At 51.4% G+C, this 21776-nt stretch overlaps 1 protein-coding gene across 1 annotated transcript in view; it reads right to left on the bottom strand.

Moving 5' to 3' along the window:
* Nucleotides 1–21776, bottom strand: part of LOC124005461 (phosphatidylinositol 4,5-bisphosphate 3-kinase catalytic subunit beta isoform-like) — a 96009-nt gene that overhangs the window by 50625 nt on the left and 23608 nt on the right. The window lies entirely within an intron of this gene.

Raw genomic sequence — 21776 nt, 5'->3', positions numbered from 1 at the left:
TCCTGAGCGGTATGACGGCTGAATGGTCTCATGGTGTTTATACTTGCGTACTATTTTTTGTCCATATGAGCGTGGTACCTTCAGGCATTTGGAAATTGCTCAGAGGGATGAACCAGACTTGTGGATGTCTACAATTGTTTTCTGAGGTCTTGGCTGATTTCTTTTGATTTTCCCACGATGTCAAGCAAAGAGGCACTGAGTTTGAAGGTAGGCCTTGAAATACATCCACAGGTGCACCTCCAATTGATTCAAATGATGTTAATTAGCCTATCAGAAGCTTCTAAAGCCATGACAACTTTTTCTGGAATTTTCCAAGCTGTTTAAAAGGCACAGTCAACTTAGTGTATGTAAACTTATGACTCACTGGGATTCTGATAGCGAATTATAAGTGAAATAATCAGTCTAAACAATTGTTGTAAAAATGACTTGTGTCATATGCACAAAGTAGATGTCCTATCAGACTTGCCAGAACTATAGTTTGTTAACAAGAAATTTGTGGAGTGGTTGAGAAACGAGTTAATGACTTTAAACTTCCGACTTCAACTGTAGCTAAATGAACATAGCTAAATGCAAATGTCACAGGTTGAGTTAACCTGATGAGATTTCCCTGGGATTGTGAGTTAATGATTGTGTGTGAGACATACAGGTATGATGTCATTATGACAGTGTAAAGGGTATGGGAGAATGTGTTGGGTGTCTGTGAAAGCAGAGGAGTCACTGCAGAACTAGGACATTCTTGTCCATATTAATTACCCTTAGCAAATGACACACATATTACACTGTCACACTTAATTAAATAATTCCATCATGGTCAGTGTGGAAAGAAAGGACTGTTGTCAAGGTAACACTGTTGTATTGAAAAGGTCTCCAACAACTTTGTGACTAATACTTTATGATTATTAACACATATGTCCTTATGTTCTTCGTAAACTGTCAAAGAGTCTCACTCTAGTACTCTAGTCTACGGTGGGGCTGTGTGTGTGTGTAGGTATGAGGCCCCTGTGACACAAAACTATTACAGTAAGTTAAGAAAGAGGATCTACTGTACACCCCCCCCCGCTCCAATACAATACTGGTGTAAATGAGGGAACATTCTCACTCACACACTCTATACTAGTGCAGCCTGAGTCAGCGTTTCCTCTCGCTCGGGGGGGTGTTCAGGAGGGAAAGGGGGCTTACTTAGGGACTGTCCTGACCACATCCAGTCACACAGCCCACACATCAGCCCACACCCTTGTGAGTGGAGAGGTAAATGGTGTGTCTGTGTGGGGGGAAATAGAGTGTGTGTGTTGTCAGCAGGGCACTGAGTGGGGGGAATAGGTGTGGTCAGTAGGGCAATGAGTTGTGGTACACAGTGGTAGCACTTGTAGGTGACTAGAACACATTCTGATGTAGCACTGGTATATGTGTAAACCTGTGGTTCTGACTCAGTGAGGCCTGACCTAACAGGTGTGCGTGTGTGTATGAGGGTTGTGAAAGGTGTGTATGTGAAAGTCCCACCCTCACTGCTGCTCAAACATGACAGAAAATGTAGAAAATCACTAGACGGTCCTATTTTTGGATTTAGTGTGGCTGTAGCTTTCAGACAGGAAATGATAGAAAAAAACTGAAGAGGATAAATACCCTTTACTGTAGTTCACATGTAGACCTACTGTAGCTTAACCAGTGGTCAACAATCAAATGGAAACAGTAGGCCTATTATTGAGGATGTATATGGTATATGGTGGAGATAACATCATCGTTGTGTGTGCAAGGCTTTGAATGCATTTACTCAAAAACACACACACTGCGGTTTTCCCTCTGTTCCTGTCTCTGTGGTAAACATCAATGTCATCTCTTGTATTTGTCCAATTTAGGGGAAATGGCCCAGGATATTGGATTTAGCACTCTCTCTACAACCCCCCTCTACCTCCTCTCTGCTCTGTCCCTCTCTTTCACCCCTGTATCAGAGGGTACTGATGTGGCCAAGAGTTATGGCCAGGCAGACATCACAAATCATCGTGACATCATAAATCATTCATTGTGACGTCATAAAGGCCTGCTCTAAACTCCCCCCCCCCACTTATGGCTGCAGGGTGACTGTGTATAATAGTACTACTGAGATTGGGGATGGCGATGCAGGTTCTGATTGGAAGGGGTAGGGAGTAGAGGGAAGGATACAACTTTGAAAGGAGCAGCACAGCCTAATGCTCAACACATGCCTGAATACTGAGCATCACTCTAACAATCATCTCCCACTCTTTGAAACTGTTCCGACAACACTGCTAAGCTTGTGTGTGTAATGACAGTTGTGTGATGCAGCATCACTACAGCAGGGAGATTGGTGGTGGATTGTGCCAGTGTGTCATATCCCCTCTGAGACACAAGTCTGCCCCCCCTCTTCCTTCGTGGTATGTGAACACATACACCTACTCATAAACAAGGACCATTCACGATACACGCGCTCCACAGCCAGACGTGAACGCGCCACAGCCAGACGTGAACGCGCCACCGCCAGACGTGAACGCGCCACAGCCAGACGTGAACGCGCCACAGCCAGACGTGTACGCGCCAGCTCTCCACAGCCAGACGTGAACGCGCCAGCTCTCCACAGCCAGACGTGAACGCGCCAGCTCTCCACAGCCAGACGTGAACGCGCCAGCTCTCCACAGCCAGACGTGAACGCGCCAGCTCTCCACAGCCAGACGTGAACGCGCCAGCTCTCCACAGCCAGACGTGAACGCGCCAGCTCTCCACAGCCAGACGTGAACGCGCCAGCTCTCCACAGCCAGACGTGAACGCCAGCTCTCCACAGCCAGACGTGAACGCGCCAGCTCTCCACAGCCAGACGTGAACGCGCGCACAGCCAGACGTGAACGCGCCAGCTCTCCACAGCCAGACGTGAACGCGCCACAGCCAGACGTGTACGCGCCAGCTCTCCACAGCCAGACGTGAACGCGCCAGCTCTCCACAGCCAGACGTGAACGCGCCAGCTCTCCACAGCCAGACGTGAACGCGCCAGCTCTCCACAGCCAGACGTGAACGCGCCAGCTCTCCACAGCCAGACGTGAACGCGCCAGCTCTCCACAGCCAGACGTGAACGCGCCAGCTCTCCACAGCCAGACGTGAACGCGCCAGCTCTCCACAGCCAGACGTGAACGCGCAACAGCCAGACGTGAACGCGCCAGCTCTCCACAGCCAGACGTGAACGCGCAACAGCCAGACGTGAACGCGCCAGCTCTCCACAGCCAGACGTGAACGCGCCACAGCCAGACGTGAACGCGCCAGCTCTCCACAGCCAGACGTGAACGCGCCACAGCCAGACGTGAACGCGCCACAGCCAGACGTGAACGCGCCACAGCCAGACGTGAACGCGCCACAGCCAGACGTGAACGCGCCACAGCCAGACGTGAACGCGCCACAGCCAGACGTGAACGCGCCACAGCCAGACGTGAACGCGCCACAGCCAGACGTGAACGCGCCACAGCCAGACGTGAACGCGCCACAGCCAGACGTGAACGCGCCACAGCCAGACGTGAACGCGCCAGCTCTCCACAGCCAGACGTGAACGCGCCACAGCCAGACGTGAACGCGCCAGCTCTCCACAGCCAGACGTGAACGCGCCACAGCCAGACGTGAACGCGCCACAGCCAGACGTGAACGCGCCAGCTCTCCACAGCCAGACGTGAACGCGCCACAGCCAGACGTGAACGCGCCAGCTCTCCACAGCCAGACGTGAACGCGCCACAGCCAGACGTGAACGCGCCACAGCCAGACGTGAACGCGCCACAGCCAGACGTGAACGCGCCACAGCCAGACGTGAACGCGCCAGCTCACAGCCAGACGTGAACGCGCCAGCTCTCCACAGCCAGACGTGAACGCGCCACAGCCAGACGTGAACGCGCCACAGCCAGACGTGAACGCGCCAGCTCTCCACAGCCAGACGTGAACGCGCCACAGCCAGACGTGAACGCGCCACAGCCAGACGTGAACGCGCCACAGCCAGACGTGAACGCGCCACAGCCAGACGTGAACGCGCCACAGCCAGACGTGAACGCGCCACAGCCAGACGTGAACGCGCCAGCTCTCCACAGCCAGACGTGAACGCGCCAGCTCTCCACAGCCAGACGTGAACGCGCCACAGCCAGACGTGAACGCGCCAGCTCTCCACAGCCAGACGTGAACGCGCCAGCTCTCCACAGCCAGACGTGAACGCGCCAGCTCTCCACAGCCAGACGTGAACTCTCCACAGCCAGACGTGAACGCGCCACAGCCAGACGTGAACGCCCCAGCTCTCCACAGCCAGACGTGAACGCGCCACAGCCAGACGTGAACGCGCCACAGCCAGACGTGAACGCGCCACAGCCAGACGTGAACGCGCCACAGCCAGACGTGAACGCGCCACAGCCAGACGTGAACGCGCCACAGCCAGACGTGAACGCGCCACAGCCAGACGTGAACGCGCCACAGCCAGACGTGAACGCGCCACAGCCAGACGTGAACGCGCCACAGCCAGACGTGAACGCGCCACAGCCAGACGTGAACACGCCACAGCCAGACGTGAACGCGCCACAGCCAGACGTGAACGCGCCACAGCCAGACGTGAACACGCCACAGCCAGACGTGAACACGCCACAGCCAGACGTGAACGCGCCACAGCCAGACGTGAACGCGCCAGCTCTCCACAGCCAGACGTGAACGCGCCAGCTCTCCACAGCCAGACGTGAACGCGCCAGCTCTCCACAGCCAGACGTGAACGCGCCACAGCCAGACGTGAACGCGCCACAGCCAGACGTGAACGCGCCAGCTCTCCACAGCCAGACGTGAACGCGCCACAGCCAGACGTGAACGCGCCAGCTCTCCACAGCCAGACGCGAACGCGCCAGCTCTCCACAGCCAGACGCGAACGCGCCACAGCCAGACGTGAACGCGCCAGCTCTCCACAGCCAGACGTGAACGCGCCACAGCCAGACGTGAACGCGCCAGCTCTCCACAGCCAGACGCGAACGCGCCACAGCCAGACGCGAACGCGCCACAGCCAGACGTGAACGCGCGCCACAGCCAGAGCTCTCCACAGCCAGACGCGAACGCGCCACAGCCAGACGCGAACGCGCCACAGCCAGACGCGAACGCGCCACAGCCAGACGCGAACGCGCCAGCTCTCCACAGCCAGACGCGAACGCGCCAGCTCTCCACAGCCAGACGCGAACGCGCCAGCTCTCCACAGCCAGACGCGAACGCGCCACAGCCAGACGCGAACGCGCCACAGCCAGACGCGAACGCGCCACAGCCAGACGCGAACGCGCCACAGCCAGACGCGAACGCGCCACAGCCAGACGCGAACGCGCCACAGCCAGACGCGAACGCGCCACAGCCAGACGCGAACGCGCCACAGCCAGACGCGAACGCGCCACAGCCAGACGCGAACGCGCCACAGCCAGACGCGAACGCGCCACAGCCAGACGCGAACGCGCCACAGCCAGACGCGAACGCGCCAGCTCTCCACAGCCAGACGCGAACGCGCCAGCTCTCCACAGCCAGACGCGAACGCGCCACAGCCAGACGCGAACGCGCCACAGCCAGACGCGAACCCGCCACAGCCAGACGCGAACGCGCCAGCTCTCCACAGCCAGACGCGAACGCAGCTCTCCACAGCCAGACGCGAACGCGCGAGCTCTCCACAGCCAGACGCGAACGCGCGAGCTCTCCACAGCCAGACGCGAACGCGCGAGCTCTCCACAGCCAGACGCGAACGCGCCACAGCCAGACGTGAACGCGCCACAGCCAGACGTGAACGCGCCACAGCCAGACGTGAACGCGCCACAGCCAGACGTGAACGCGCCACAGCCAGACGTGAACGCGCCACAGCCAGACGTGAACGCGCCACAGCCAGACGTGAACGCGCCACAGCCAGACGTGAACGCGCCAGCTCTCCACAGCCAGACGTGAACGCGCCACAGCCAGACGTGAACGCGCCAGCTCTCCACAGCCAGACGTGAACGCGCCACAGCCAGACGTGAACGCGCCAGCTCTCCACAGCCAGACGTGAACGCGCCACAGCCAGACGTGAACGCGCCACAGCCAGACGTGAACGCGCCACAGCCAGACGTGAACGCGCCACAGCCAGACGTGAACGCGCCAGCTCTCCACAGCCAGACGTGAACGCGCCACAGCCAGACGTGAACGCGCCACAGCCAGACGTGAACGCGCCACAGCCAGACGTGAACGCGCCACAGCCAGACGTGAACGCGCCAGCTCTCCACAGCCAGACGTGAACGCGCCAGCTCTCCACAGCCAGACGTGAACGCGCCACAGCCAGACGTGAACGCGCCACAGCCAGACGAACGCGCCAGCTCTCCACAGCCAGACGTGAACGCGCCACAGCCAGACGTGAACGCGCCACAGCCAGACGTGAACGCGCCACAGCCAGACGTGAACGCGCCACAGCCAGACGTGAACGCGCCACAGCCAGACGTGAACGCGCCACAGCCAGACGTGAACGCGCCACAGCCAGACGTGAACGCGCCAGCTCTCCACAGCCAGACGTGAACGCGCCACAGCCAGACGTGAACGCGCCAGCTCTCCACAGCCAGACGTGAACGCGCCAGCTCTCCACAGCCAGACGTGAACGCGCCAGCTCTCCACAGCCAGACGTGAACTCTCCACAGCCAGACGTGAACGCGCCACAGCCAGACGTGAACGCCCCAGCTCTCCACAGCCAGACGTGAACGCGCCACAGCCAGACGCGAACGCGCCACAGCCAGACGTGAACGCCGCCAGCCAGACGTGAACGCGCCACAGCCAGACGTGAACGCGCCACAGCCAGACGTGAACGCGCCACAGCCAGACGCGAACGCGCCACAGCCAGACGTGAACGCGCCACAGCCAGACGTGAACGCGCAGCCAGACGTGAACGCGCCTCTCCACAGCCAGACGTGAACGCGCCACAGCCAGACGTGAACGCGCCACAGCCAGACGTGAACGCGCCACAGCCAGACGCGAACGCGCCACAGCCAGACGAACGCGCCACAGCCAGACGTGAACGCGCCACAGCCAGACGTGAACAGCCAGACGTGCGCCAGCTCTCCACAGCCAGACGTGAACGCGCCAGCTCTCCACAGCCAGACGTGAACGCGCCAGCTCTCCACAGCCAGACGTGAACGCGCCACAGCCAGACGTGAACGCGCCACAGCCAGACGTGAACGCGCCAGCTCTCCACAGCCAGACGCGTGAACGCGCCACAGCCAGACGTGAACGCGCTCTCCACAGCCAGACGCGAACGCGCCAGCTCTCCACAGCCAGACGCGAACGCGCCACAGCCAGACGTGAACGCGCCAGCTCTCCACAGCCAGACGCGAACGCGCCACAGCCAGACGCGAACGCGCCACAGCCAGACGCGAACGCGCCACAGCCAGACGCGAACGCGCCACAGCCAGCCAGACGCCAACGCGAACGCGCCACAGCCAGACGCGAACGCGCCAGCTCTCCACAGCCAGACGCGAACGCCAGCTCTCCACAGCCAGACGCGAACGCGCAGCTCTCCACAGCCAGACGCGAACGCGCCACAGCCAGACGCGAACGCGCCACAGCCAGACGCGAACGCGCCAGCTCTCCACAGCCAGACGCGAACGCGCCACAGCCAGACGCGAGCGCGCCACAGCCAGACGCGAGCGAGCTCTCCACAGCCAGACGCGAGCGAGCTCTCCACAGCCAGACGCGAGCGAGCTCTCCACAGCCAGACGCGAACGAGCGAGCTCTCCACAGCCAGACGCGAACGCGCCAGCTCTCCACAGCCAGACGCGAACGCGAGCTCTCCACAGCCAGACGCGAACGCCACAGCCAGAGCTCGCCACAGCCAGACGCGAACGAGCCAGCTCTCCACAGCCAGACGCGAACGAGCGAGCTCTCCACAGCCAGACGCGAACGAGCGAGCTCTCCACAGCCAGACGCGAACGAGCGAGCTCTCCACAGCCAGACGCGAACGAGCGAGCTCTCCACAGCCAGACGCGAACGAGCGAGCTCTCCACAGCCAGACGCGAACGAGCGAGCTCTCCACAGCCAGACGCGAACGCGAGCGAGCTCTCCACAGCCAGACGCAAACGAGCGAGCTCTCCACAGCCAGACGCAAACGAGCGAGCTCTCCACAGCCAGACGCGAACGAGCGAGCTCTCCACAGCCAGACGCGAACGAGCGAGCTCTCCACAGCCAGACGCGAACGAGCGAGCTCTCCACAGCCAGACGCGAACGAGCGAGCTCTCCACAGCCAGACGCGAACGAGCGAGCTCTCCACAGCCAGACGCGAACGAGCGAGCTCTCCACAGCCAGACGCGAACGAGCGAGCTCTCCACAGCCAGACGCGAACGAGCGAGCTCTCCACAGCCAGACGCGAACGAGCGAGCTCTCCACAGCCAGACGCGAACGAGCGAGCTCTCCACAGCCAGACGCGAACGAGCGAGCTCTCCACAGCCAGACGCGAACGAGCGAGCTCTCCACAGCCAGACGCGAACGAGCGAGCTCTCCACAGCCAGACGCGAACGAGCGAGCTCTCCACAGCCAGACGCGAACGAGCGAGCTCTCCACAGCCAGACGCGAACGAGCGAGCTCTCCACAGCCAGACGCGAACGAGCGAGCTCTCCACAGCCAGACGCGAACGAGCGAGCTCTCCACAGCCAGACGCGAACGAGCGAGCTCTCCACAGCCAGACGCGAACGAGCGAGCTCTCCACAGCCAGACGCGAACGAGCGAGCTCTCCACAGCCAGACGCGAACGAGCGAGCTCTCCACAGCCAGACGCGAACGAGCGAGCTCTCCACAGCCAGACGCGAACGAGCGAGCTCTCCACAGCCAGACGCGAACGAGCGAGCTCTCCACAGCCAGACGCGAACGAGCGAGCTCTCCACAGCCAGACGCGAACGAGCGAGCTCTCCACAGCCAGACGCGAACGAGCGAGCTCTCCACAGCCAGACGCGAACGAGCGAGCTCTCCACAGCCAGACGCGAACGAGCGAGCTCTCCACAGCCAGACGCGAACGAGCGAGCTCTCCACAGCCAGACGCGAACGAGCGAGCTCTCCACAGCCAGACGCGAACGAGCGAGCTCTCCACAGCCAGACGCGAACGAGCGAGCTCTCCACAGCCAGACGCGAACGAGCGAGCTCTCCACAGCCAGACGCGAACGAGCGAGCTCTCCACAGCCAGACGCGAACGAGCGAGCTCTCCACAGCCAGACGCGAACGAGCGAGCTCTCCACAGCCAGACGCGAACGAGCGAGCTCTCCACAGCCAGACGCGAACGAGCGAGCTCTCCACAGCCAGACGCGAACGAGCGAGCTCTCCACAGCCAGACGCGAACGAGCGAGCTCTCCACAGCCAGACGCGAACGAGCGAGCTCTCCACAGCCAGACGCGAACGAGCGAGCTCTCCACAGCCAGACGCGAACGAGCGAGCTCTCCACAGCCAGACGCGAACGAGCGGCGAGCTCTCCACAGCCAGACGCGAACGAGCGAGCTCTCCACAGCCAGACGCGAACGAGCGAGCTCTCCACAGCCAGACGCGAACGAGCGAGCTCTCCACAGCCAGACGCGAACGAGCGAGCTCTCCACAGCCAGACGCGAACGAGCGAGCTCTCCACAGCCAGACGCGAACGAGCGAGCTCTCCACAGCCAGACGCGAACGAGCGAGCTCTCCACAGCCAGACGCGAACGAGCGAGCTCTCCACAGCCAGACGTGAACGAGCGAGCTCTCCACAGCCAGACGTGAACGAGCGAGCTCTCCACAGCCAGACGCGAACGAGCGAGCTCTCCACAGCCAGACGTGAACGAGCGAGCTCTCCACAGCCAGACGTGAACGAGCGAGCTCTCCACAGCCAGACGTGAACGAGCGAGCTCTCCACAGCCAGACGTGAACGAGCGAGCTCTCCACAGCCAGACGTGAACGAGCGAGCTCTCCACAGCCAGACGTGAACGAGCGAGCTCTCCACAGCCAGACGTGAACGAGCGAGCTCTCCACAGCCAGACGCGAACGAGCGAGCTCTCCACAGCCAGACGTGAACGAGCGAGCTCTCCACAGCCAGACGTGAACGAGCGAGCTCTCCACAGCCAGACGTGAACGAGCGAGCTCTCCACAGCCAGACGTGAACGAGCGAGCTCTCCACAGCCAGACACACAAGCTCTCCACAGCCAGAAATGGTTCTTATATCATGTAGTCTTTGGAATCCACTCAGTGTGCAGCGTGGCTGCACTTGACATGAACCTGAGGCCTCTGGGAGAACATTTGGGTGGAGGCAGAGAACTCACTCCTGCCAAACATAACGAATGGAGAGAGAGAGAGAGAGGGAGAGAGAGAGAGAGAAAGAGTAACAACGAGATGGGGAGGGAATGAGGAGAGAGGAAACAGCAAGAAAGAAGATTGAGAGATGGCAAAACATAATGTTAACATGCATTTCTCTCTGTGTGGATGCAGTAAGCTGCAGTGTTAGTTGTGTTCAACCTGAGGTCACACCACTCCAACGCATGTGTCATAATTATGACCTTGTGACCCCAACATGGCTTTTAACATGGCTACTGGCAAACATACTGCGAAGTAGAACACAGAAACAGATAATATTAAACCCTGGCAGGATGACACAGGGGCTGCTGGAAGTCACCTCGGATAAACAACACATGCGATAGAAATAGGCCACTGGTGTTAAAACAAAGCTGCACCTACATTACAATCATAGGAGCTTTAATAGGCTACCCTGGGGCGGCAGGGTAGCCTAGTGGCTAGAGCGTTGGACTAGTAACCGGAAGGTTGCGAGTTCAAACCCCCGAGCTGACAAGGTACAAATCTGTCGTTCTGCCCCTGAACAGGCAGTTAACCCACTGTTCCCAGGCCGTCATTGAAAATAAGAATGTGTTCTTAACTGACTTGCCTGGTTAAATAAAGGTAAAATAAAATTAAATAAAAAATAAAACATTTAAAAAGCTATTGTTATGCTAACTAACAAATTCACTGTGTAAATATAATGAAATATTAATAGTTGCACATAACACAGCCTGCCACCTTATAAAGAAAGATCTCAGTTGGAGGAGAAGTGCCCAATTGTCCTTTCTTTAATCCAGTGTACTTTGTCTTTGTTTATGCATACATGTGTATAGATGATGTAATGTATTATAGATGCCTGTAACATGTTTGACTACGTTTTTTTTGTATCTCAAAACCCAATTTGAGTGGTCCACAATGTGGTTTAAGTGTCTTTAATTCTTATCATTGTATCTTTTGCTAACTCCACATATTTTGTCACTGGGCTGAGAGATTTCTTTATTTTTAAGCTAATTTCCTTACAATTCTACACGTTTTGCAATGGTGCTGAGAGAAAAATGTGCAGTTTTAAAGATAATTGAATGTAATTCTACAGACTTTGACATAGCTTCTGCTGTGTTCTTATTCTGAGTGACTCAAACATAAATAAATGTAGATTTTGGTGATTGAAACTTAGCAATCATATTTGTGGTAGTGGCGGTAACAATGTAGCAGCAGTGGCCCACCACTGCTAAATGGATATAGGGAAAAGACTGCACACACACTCACAGCAAAGGTCACAATAACAAGCAGCTCTTCTAACAAGGAGCTCTCCATTACTGAGAGTTTTAGAATGTTCACACCTCCCTCAGGGAATGAGAGGGAGAGCGAGGGAGAGAGAGGCAGAGAGCGAGTGGAGGACAGAGTGATAGCAAGAGGAAAATAGAAAAAGAGGAGGAAAGGGCAAAAGGAGTGTAGAGTAACAGAAGAAGCATACTTTTATTAAGCAATATTATTTCAGGATTAAAAGTTGCAACAGACAGGGAATCAGAGATAGAGGGAAGATGGAAGAGGAGAGAAAGTTGTTTATGGGTGGAGGGAGAGAACAAGAGGGTTAAATGGGGATATATGGTGCTGGCAATAGAAGGAGAGAGAGAGGAAGAAGAAAACAGAGGGGAAGAGAGCGAGGATAGAGGGAAAGAAAGCGAGAACAGAGAGAGAGAGAAGGGAAGAGAGAGAGAAGGGAAGAGAGAGATGTGAGTTATAATGTTTGCCTGTGGCGGGCAAGCTGACCTGGGTCTCTACAATAGTCCTCTGTCCCCCGTCAGCTCAATCATCTGTGTGTGTGTGTGTGTGTGTGTGTGTGTGTGTGTGTGTGTGTGTGTGTGTGTGTGTGTCTTTCAGAGTGTGTGAAGGCAGTCCCGTGCCCCACCCCACACAAACACTGGCCTTGTGTCAACCCTGCCCCCACCCCTCTCACCCCATCAGACCCGTTGCATTCCCCCTGCAGGAAAACTGTTAGGCCACAAAAGCAAAACAGGCCACTACAACCCAGCAAAACACAAGGGCCACAGAGATCAGTTACGATGGCGCCGGATGGGAGGGCTGCAGTCTTATTGGCTTTTTAAAGTTTTTTTGCGTTGTTCGTAACTTGTTGTTTTACATAATGTTGCTGCTACCGTCTCTTATGACCGAAAAAGAGCTTCTGGACATCAGAACTGCAATTGCTCACCTCAAACTGGGAGAAGAGTTCTTCTTCAATGAGTTGGACGCGAGAGATATACTACAGACACCTGACCAGGCCCAGATCCTCGCGATCCACTGAAGGAATCACAGATTTAGTGGGAAAAGATCAGGGTGCCTTGCAAGGATCAGGTTACGAGTAGATAATCTGCCCTTGCCTTCCGTCCAGCGAGCTAATGTTCAATCGCTGGAAAAAAGGGGACGAGCACGTAGATCCTACCAACTGGACATTAAAAACTGTAGTATCTTATGTTTCACTGAGACGTGGCTGAACGACGACATTAAGAACTATACACTATTAGCAGGACACAACATCAGCCTCTGGTAAGACACGGGCCGGGGCCTATGCATGCATGTAAACAACAGCTGGTGCACGATATCTAATGAATTCTCAAGGTTTTGCTAGCCTGAGGGAGAGTATCTCATGATAGTGTAGTCCACAGTTTATCTACCTAGAGAGATTTCATCTGTATTTTTTGTTGCTGTCTACATACCACCACAGACCGATGCTGGCACTAAAACCACACTCAATGAGCTGCATACCGCCATACGCAAACAGGAAAACACTTGGAGGCGGCGCTCCTAGTGGCCGGGGACTTTAATGCAGGGAATCTTAAATTACTTTTAACTCATTTATCTCAGCATGTTATACATGCAACCTGAGGGGGGGGGGGGGGGGCGAACACAAGATAAACTCTGGACCACCTTTACTCCACATAGACGCATACAAAGCTCTCCCTTGCACGACATTTGGGAAATCTGACCATAATTCTATCCTCCTGATTCCTGCTTACAAGCAAAAATTAAAGCAGGAAGCACCAGTGACTCGGTCGGTCTATAAAAAGTGGTCAGATGAAGCAGATGCTGAACTACAAGACTGCTTTTCTAGCAGACTGGAACATGTTCCGGGATTCTTCCAATGGCATTGAGGAGTACACCACATCAGTCACTGGCTTCATCAATAGGTGCGACGAGGATGTCGTCCCCACAGTGACTGTACATACAAAAAGGGAAGCACAGCCGAGAGTTGCCCAGTGGAAACATGCATGAGAGATCACGCTCTCCACAGCTGATGTGAGTAAGACCTTTAAACAGGTCAACATTCACAAGGCCGCAGAGCCAGACAAATTACCAGGATGTGTACTCTGAGCATGTGCTGATCAACTGGCAAGTGTGTTCACTTACATTTTCAACCTCTCTGTCTGAGTCTGTAATGCCAACATGTTTCAAGCAGACCACCATAGTCCCTGTGCCCAACGCTAGGTAACCTGCCTAAATGACTATCAACCCATAGCACTCATGTCTGTAGCCATGAAATGCTTTGAAAGGCTGGTCATGGCTCAGATCAACACCATTATCCCAGAAATTCTAGACCCACTCCAATATGCATACCGCCCCAACAAATCCACAGATGCAATCTCCATTGCACTCCACACCACCCTTTCCCACCTGGACAAAAGGAACACCTATGTAAGAATGCTGTTCATTGACTGCAGTTCAGCGTTCAACACCATATTACCCTCAAAGCTCACCGCTTGAGCAAAGGATCCTGGGACTAAACACCTCCCTCTGCAACTGGATCCTGGACTTCCTGACGTGCCGCCCCCAGGTGTTAATAGTAGGTAACACATCTGCCACACTGATCCTCAACACGGGGGCCACTCAGGGGTGCGTGCTTAGCCCGCTCCTGTACTCCCTGATCACTCATGACTGCATGGCCAGGCACAACACCATTACGTTTGCTGATGACAACAGTGGTAGGCCTGATCACCGACAACGATGAGACAGCCTATAGGAGGGTCAGAGACGTGACTGTGTGGTGCAAGAACAACAATCTCTCCCTCAACATGATCAAGACAAAAGGAGAGGATTGTGGACGAAAGGAAAAGGAGGACCGAGCACGCCCCCCCATTCTCATCGACGGGGCTGTAGTTGAGCAGTTTGAGAGCTCCAAGTTCCTTGGCATCCACATCACCAACAAACTAACATGGTCCAATCACACAAGGATAGTCGTGAAAAGGGCATGATAAAACCTACAAAGGGTAGTACGTACGGCCCAGTACATCACCGGGGCCAAGCATCCTGCCATCCAGAAATTCTATACCAGGCGGTGTTTGAGTAAGGCCCTAAAAATTGTCAAAGACTCCAGCCACCCTAGTCATAGACTGTTCTCTCTGCTACCGCACGGCACCACAGCGCCAAGTCTAGGTCCAAGAGGCTCCTAAATAGCTTCTACCTCCAAGCCATAAGACTCCCGAACGGCTAATCAGATGGCTACCCAGAATATTTGCATTACACCCCCCCCCCCCAGAACGCCACTGCTACTCTTATTATCTATGCATAGTCACTTTAATAACTCGACCTACATGTACAGTGGGGCAAAAAAAGGTATTTAGTCAGCCACCAATTGTGCAAATTCTCCCACTTAAACAGATGAGGCCTGTAATTTATCATTTTTTAATTTATTTTAATTTTACCTTTATTTAACCAGGCAAGTCTGTTAAGAACACATTCTTATTTTCAATGACAGCCTGGGAACAGTGGGTTAACTGCCTGTTCAGGGGCAGAACGACAGATTAGTACCTTGTCAGCTCGGGGGTTTGAACTCGCAACCTTCCGGTTACTAGTCCAACGCTCTAGCCACTAGGCTACGCTGCCGCCCCATCATAGGTACACTTCAACTATGACAGACAAAATGAGGGAAAGAAAAATCCAGAAAATCACATTGTAGGATTTTTAATGAATTTAATTGCAAATTATGGTGGAAAATAAATATTTGGTCACCTACAAACAAGCAAGATTTCTGTCTCTCACAGACCTGTAACTTACTTCTTCTTTAAGAGGCTCCTCTGTCCTCCACTCGTTACCTGTATTAATGGCACCTGTTTGAACTTGTTATCAGTATAAAAGACACCTGTCCACAACCTCAAACAGTCACACTCCAAACTCCACTATGGCCAAGACCAAAGAGCTGTCAAAGTACACAAGAAACAAAATTGTAGACCTGCACCAGGCTGGGAAGAATGAATCTGCAATAGGTAAGCAGCTTGGTTTGAAGAAATCAACTGTGGGAGCAATTATTAGGAAATGGAAGACATACAAGACCACTAATAATCATCGATTTGGGGCTCCACGCAAGATCTCACCCAGTGGGGTCAAAATGATAACAAGAACGGTGAGCAAAAATCCCAGAACCACAAGGGGGGACCTAGTGAATGACCTGCAGAGAGCTGGGACCAAAGTAACAAAGCCTACCATCAGTAACACCCTACGCCGCCAGGGACTCAAATCCTGCAGTGCCAGACGTGTCCCCCTGCTTAAGACAGTACATGTCCAGGCCCGTCTGAAGTTTGCTAGAGAGCATTTGGATGATCCAGAAGAAGATTGGGAGAATGTCATATGGTCAGATGAAACCAAAATATAACTTTTTGGTTTAAAAAAAATCAACTAGTCGTGTTTGGAGGACAAAGAATGCTGAGTTGCATCCAAAGAACACCATACCTACTGTGAAGCATGGGGGTGGAAACATCATGCTTTGGGTCTGTTTTTCTGCAAAGGGACCAGGACGACTGATCCGTGTAAAGGAAAGAATGAATGGGGCCATGTATCGTGAGATTGAGTGAAAATCTCCTTTCATCAGCAAGGGCATTGAAGATGAAACGTGGCTGGGTCTTTCAGCATGACAATGATCCAAACACACCGCCCGAGCAACGAAGGAGTGGCTTCGTAAGAAGCATTTCAAGGTCCTGGAGTGGCCTAGCCAGTCTCCAGATCTCAACCCCATAGAAAATCTTTGGAGTTGATAGTCCGTGTTGCCCAGCAACAGCCCCAAAACATCACTGCTCTAGAGGATATCTGCATTGAGGAATGGGCCAAAATACCAGCAACAGTGTGAAAACCTTGAAGACTTACAGAAAACATTTGACCTCTGTTATATTCCCTTTGTTGGCAATGACAAAGTATTGAGAGAAACTTTTGTTATTGACCAAATACTTATTTTTATTATCTTATTTCTTTTTTTGCAAATAAATTCATTAAAAATCCTACAATGTGATTTTCTGGATTTTTTTTCTCATTTTGTCTGTCATAGTTGAAGTGTACCTATGATGAAAATTACAGGCCTCATCTTTTTAAGTGGGAGAACCTGCACAATTGGTGGCTGACTAAATGCCTTTTTGCCCCACTGTACATAGCACCCCAATTACCTCGAAACCGGTACCGTCGCACATTGACTCTGCACTGCTAACCCCTGTATACAGCCCCGCTATTGTTATTTACTGTTGCTCTTTAATTATTTGTTATTCTTACTTTACTTTTTATTCTTTTTCCCTTCTAGGTATTTTCTTAAAACTGCATTGTTGGTTAAGGGCGTGTAATTAAGCATTTCACTAAGGTCTACTACACCTGCTGTATTTGGCGTAGAGGTCGACCGATTATGATTTTTCAATGCCGATACCGATAATTGGAGGACCAAAAAAGCCGATACTGATAAATCAGCTGATTAAAAAAAATGTATTTGTAATAATGACAATTACAACAACTGAATGAACACTTTAACTTAATATAATACATCAATAAAATCAATTTAGCCTCAAGTAAATAATGAAACATGTTCAATTTGGTTTAAATAATGCAAAAACAAAGTGTTGGAGAAGAAAGTAAAAGTGCAATATGTGCAATGTAAGAAAGCTAACATTTAAGTTCCTTGCTCAGAACATGAGAAAATATGAAAGTTGGTGGTTCCTTTTAACTTGAGTCTTCAATATTCCCAGGTAAGAAGTTTTAGGTTGTAGTTATTATAGGACTATTTCCCTCTATACCATTTGCATTTCATTAACCTGACTATTGGATGTTCTTATAGGCACTTTAGTATTGCCAGTGTAACAGTATAGCTTCCGTCCCTCTCCTCGCTCCTCCCTGGGCTCGAACCAGGTACACAACGACAACAGCCACCCTCGAAGCAGCTTTCCCATGCAGAGCAAGGGAAACAACCACCCCAAGGCTCAGAGCGAGTGACGTTTGAAACGCTATTAGCACGCGCTAACAAGCCAGCCATTTCACTTCGGTTACACCAGCCTCATCTCGGGAGTTGATGGGCTTGAAGTCAAAAACAGCCCAATGATTGATGCACAACAAAGAGCTGCCGGAAAAATGCGCAAAAGTGCTGTTTGAATGAATGTTTACGCGCCTGCTTCTGCCCATCACCGTTCAGTCAGATATCTAGATACTTGTATGCTCAGTCAGATTATATGCAACGCAGGACACGCTAGATAATATCTAGTAATATCCTCAACCATGTGTAGTTAACTAGTGATTATGATTGATTGTTTTTTCTAAGATAAGCAACTTACCTTGGCTAGCAACTTACCTTGGCTTACTGCATTCGCGTAACAGGCAGGCTCCTTGTGGAGTGCAACGAGAGAGAGGCAGGTCGTTATTGCGTTGGACTAGTTAACTGTAAGGTTGCAAGATTGGATCCCCCAAGCTGACAAGTTGAAAATCTGTCGTTCTACCCCTGAACAAGGCAGTTAACCCACCGTTCCTAGGCAGTCATTGAAAATAAGAATGGGTTCTTAACTGACTAGCCTGGTTAAATAAAGATGAAATAAAAAGGTATAAAACTTCTTTTTTTTAAATAAATAAAAACTCAGCGCCCAAAACTACAGATTTCCGATTGTTATGAAAACTTGAAATCGGCCCTAAATAATCGGCCAACCTCTAATTCGGCGCAAGTGACAAGTAATATTTGTAATGATTTGATCACACTGCACTGGGACCCACACCGGACTAATAATAATAATAATAATAATATATGCCATTTAGCAGACGCTTTTATCCAAAGCGACTTACAGTCATGTGTGCATACATTCTACGATAACAACATTAGACCATTAGACCATAACAACATTAGACCATTAGACCATAACAACATTAGACCATAACAACATTAGACCATTAGACCATAACAGCATTAGACCATTAGATCATAACAACATTAGATCATAACAACATTAGATCATAACAACATTAGACCATTAGACCATAACAACATTAGACCATAACAACATTAGACCATAACAACATTAGACCATAACAACATTAGATCATAACAACATTAGACCATAACAACATTAGACCATAACAACATTAGATCATAACAACATTAGACCATAACAACATTAGACCATTAGACCATAACAACATTAGACCATAACAACATTAGACCATAACAACATTAGACCATTAGACCATAACAACATTAGACCATAACAACATTAGACCATAACAGCATTAGACCATAACAACATTAGACCATAACAACATTGGACCATAACAACATTAGACCATAACAACATTAGACCATTAGATCATAACAACATTAGACCATTAGATCATAACAACATTAGACCATTAGACCATAACAACATTAGACCATTAGATCATAACAACATTAGACCATTAGATCATAACAACATTAGATCATAACAACATTAGATCATAACAACATTAGACCATAACAACATTAGACCATAACAACATTAGACCATAACAACATTAGACCATTGGACCATAACAACATTAGACCATAACAACATTAGACCATTGGACCATAACAACATTAGACCATAACAACATTAGACCATTAGACCATAACAGCATTAGACCATTAGACCATAACAACATTAGACCATTAGACCATAACAACATTAGACCATTGGACCATAACAACATTAGACCATAACAGCATTAGATCATAATAACATAACAACTTTGTTCTGTGTAATGTGTGTACTCTGTGTGGTTTATTTTGGCATGAAGCTGTCGGACTCATCTTCTTCTGCTGCCACGCAAAACTTGGGTGTGAGTGTGTTTGCGTGGCAGCAGAGAGAGAGACAGAGACAGAGACAGCGAGAGCGATAGATAGATAAAACACTGGCTACACATACTGCATGTATTTTGTGGGCAGTAAGCACATAGCCGGTCTTCTCTTGAGAGCCAGGTCTGTCTACGGCAGCCTCTCAATAGCAAGGCTATGCTCACTGAGACTGTACATAGTCTGTCCCCATTTCCCATGTTTTAGGCCACGCCCCATTCCCTGACTGTCAAATGAGCATCAAGCAGACGCCCACTGACTAAGTGGCTGTTATGGCCCTTCCGTTTCGTTGTGATCGCGGTTGAGTCTTCACAGCAGCGCGTCGAGGGTTGAAACAGGTTCAGCTCTGTCCTCTTGACAATCAGCTCATTTAACAAAAACGAACATTGAGGAAGTACCCCTCTATGAGCAAATGTGGAAACTATGACGACAAAAGAGGAAATATGATGAGCGATAGAGCCACGAGGAGGCTCAAGACAAGGGCTGCATGGTGATAGTTCCTCAATAGTCTCCTCTCCTTAAATAATATTCACTCATCTAGAAAATAAAGGTAAGTGAAAGAAATATGACAGGTGCTTAATCACCTTGAGGCATCCATGTCCAAAAGTTTATTTGTCCTTCCCATTTTACCAGGAGAAATCGAGGAGAAACAAGAGACTGATAGCCTACTATTCTTAGGTAGAAATAGATAAGGCAAGAAGGAACAGGGAAGTTGAGCTATCCCCTTTCAAAGCAAGACTGATGAAGAGGTATTCTAATGTCACTGTCAAAGCACAATGCTAAGAGTGTCTTCAAACCAGTCGCTGGCTCCAGACTAGCTATAAAGAAGTCCCAAAACTGTCTCTGCTCCCGATAATGCTCAGACGGAGAACACTGGGAACAAATGTATAAAAATAACACCAAGCTGTCTTGAATGTAACACAATGCGCACACACTCTCTCCCTCTTCCTGTGTGCGTGTCTCAAACAAAGGCACGAACAGGCTCCAGGTGACTATTGCCAGGGACACTGTGCTCTAGTAAGCAATACTTTAGTGTCCTTCCGATAGTCTGTCAGTCTCTCTCCGTCTCAGTCGGTCTTGTCCTTCCCTGCAGGTTTTAACTTTCCAACTGTCAGTCAGTCTGAGCTCTTACATTAAAACCAAACTGCACGGTTGCTGTACATACATTGAATGAGAGTACAATAACATACATCAACAATAATATGGAAACCTACCCCTATACTGTATACAGAGTGTTCTGAAACTATTCAGACCCCTTGACTTTATCCACATTACAGACTTATTCTAAAATGGATGAAATAGCTTTTTCCCCCTCTATCTGCACACACACACCCCATAATGAGTAGGCTTCTAATGTTAACATGCATGAAACCAAGGCTTTTATGGTTACAGAAGTCAACAAATGAGAGCACCTGGGGTGTAGGAGTGGAGCTTGGTACTGCAGGTCCTGGATTAACCTCTACATCACCAGAGGAACAGAGGAGAAGTAAGATAAGGGTACGGCTGAAGACTAAGAACTGACCGTCTAGCACGTTCGGAATAGAGTGTAAAAGGAGCAGGTTTCTGGGCACGATAGCATAGAATCAAGGCATAATGTACAGACAAAAGGTATGGTAGGAAGAGAGTACATTGGAGGTAAACCTAGGTATCTACACATGGTCTTTCCTATCATTGCTATGTGGATGACACTCAACTACTTTTCTTCTGACACCCAGGTGGCGACACACATCTCTGTGTGCCTGGCAGATATCTCAGCTTGGATATCGGTCAATCACCTCAAGCTCAACAAGATGGATCTGCGCTTCCTCTTGGGGAAGGCGAACCCACTCCAAGACCTCTCCATCATGGTTGACAACTCCACGGTGTCCCCCTCCCAGAGTACAAAGAACATTGGCGTGACCCTGAACACCCTGTCGTTCTCTGCAGACATCAAAGCAGTGACCCGCTCCTGTAGGTTCATGCTCTACAACATCCGTAGAGTACAACCTTACCTCACACAGGAAGTGGTGCAGGTCCTTATCCACGCACATGTCCTCTCCCATCTGGACTACTGCAACTTGCTGTTGGCTGGGCTCACCGCTTGTGCCATTGAACCCCTGTAACTTACTACTAGACCATCCACTATTAGACCATGGTACTTTCCCTACAAAGCAGCAAGAAGAAATTCCCCTCCTTCCTTCAGGCTATGCTCAAATTTCTTGAACCTCATAGTTGGTTAAGGGCTTCTAAGTAAGCATTTCACAGTAAGGTCTACACCGGTTGTATTCGGCGCATGTGACAAATAAAATTTGATACCCTACAACCCAACCGGAATATTTAGTTCTGCCACCTCTCGTCTCGCTCATCCCAGTCAAAACCCTTCTATGGCCTGGTCCCCCAATGGTAGAACATTCATCTTCTGG

This window comes from Oncorhynchus gorbuscha, linkage group LG19 (assembly GCF_021184085.1).
Source record: "Oncorhynchus gorbuscha isolate QuinsamMale2020 ecotype Even-year linkage group LG19, OgorEven_v1.0, whole genome shotgun sequence".
In the NCBI taxonomy this organism is placed as follows: domain Eukaryota; kingdom Metazoa; phylum Chordata; class Actinopteri; order Salmoniformes; family Salmonidae; genus Oncorhynchus; species Oncorhynchus gorbuscha.
This window is presented reverse-complemented; position numbering and strand designations above follow the sequence as displayed.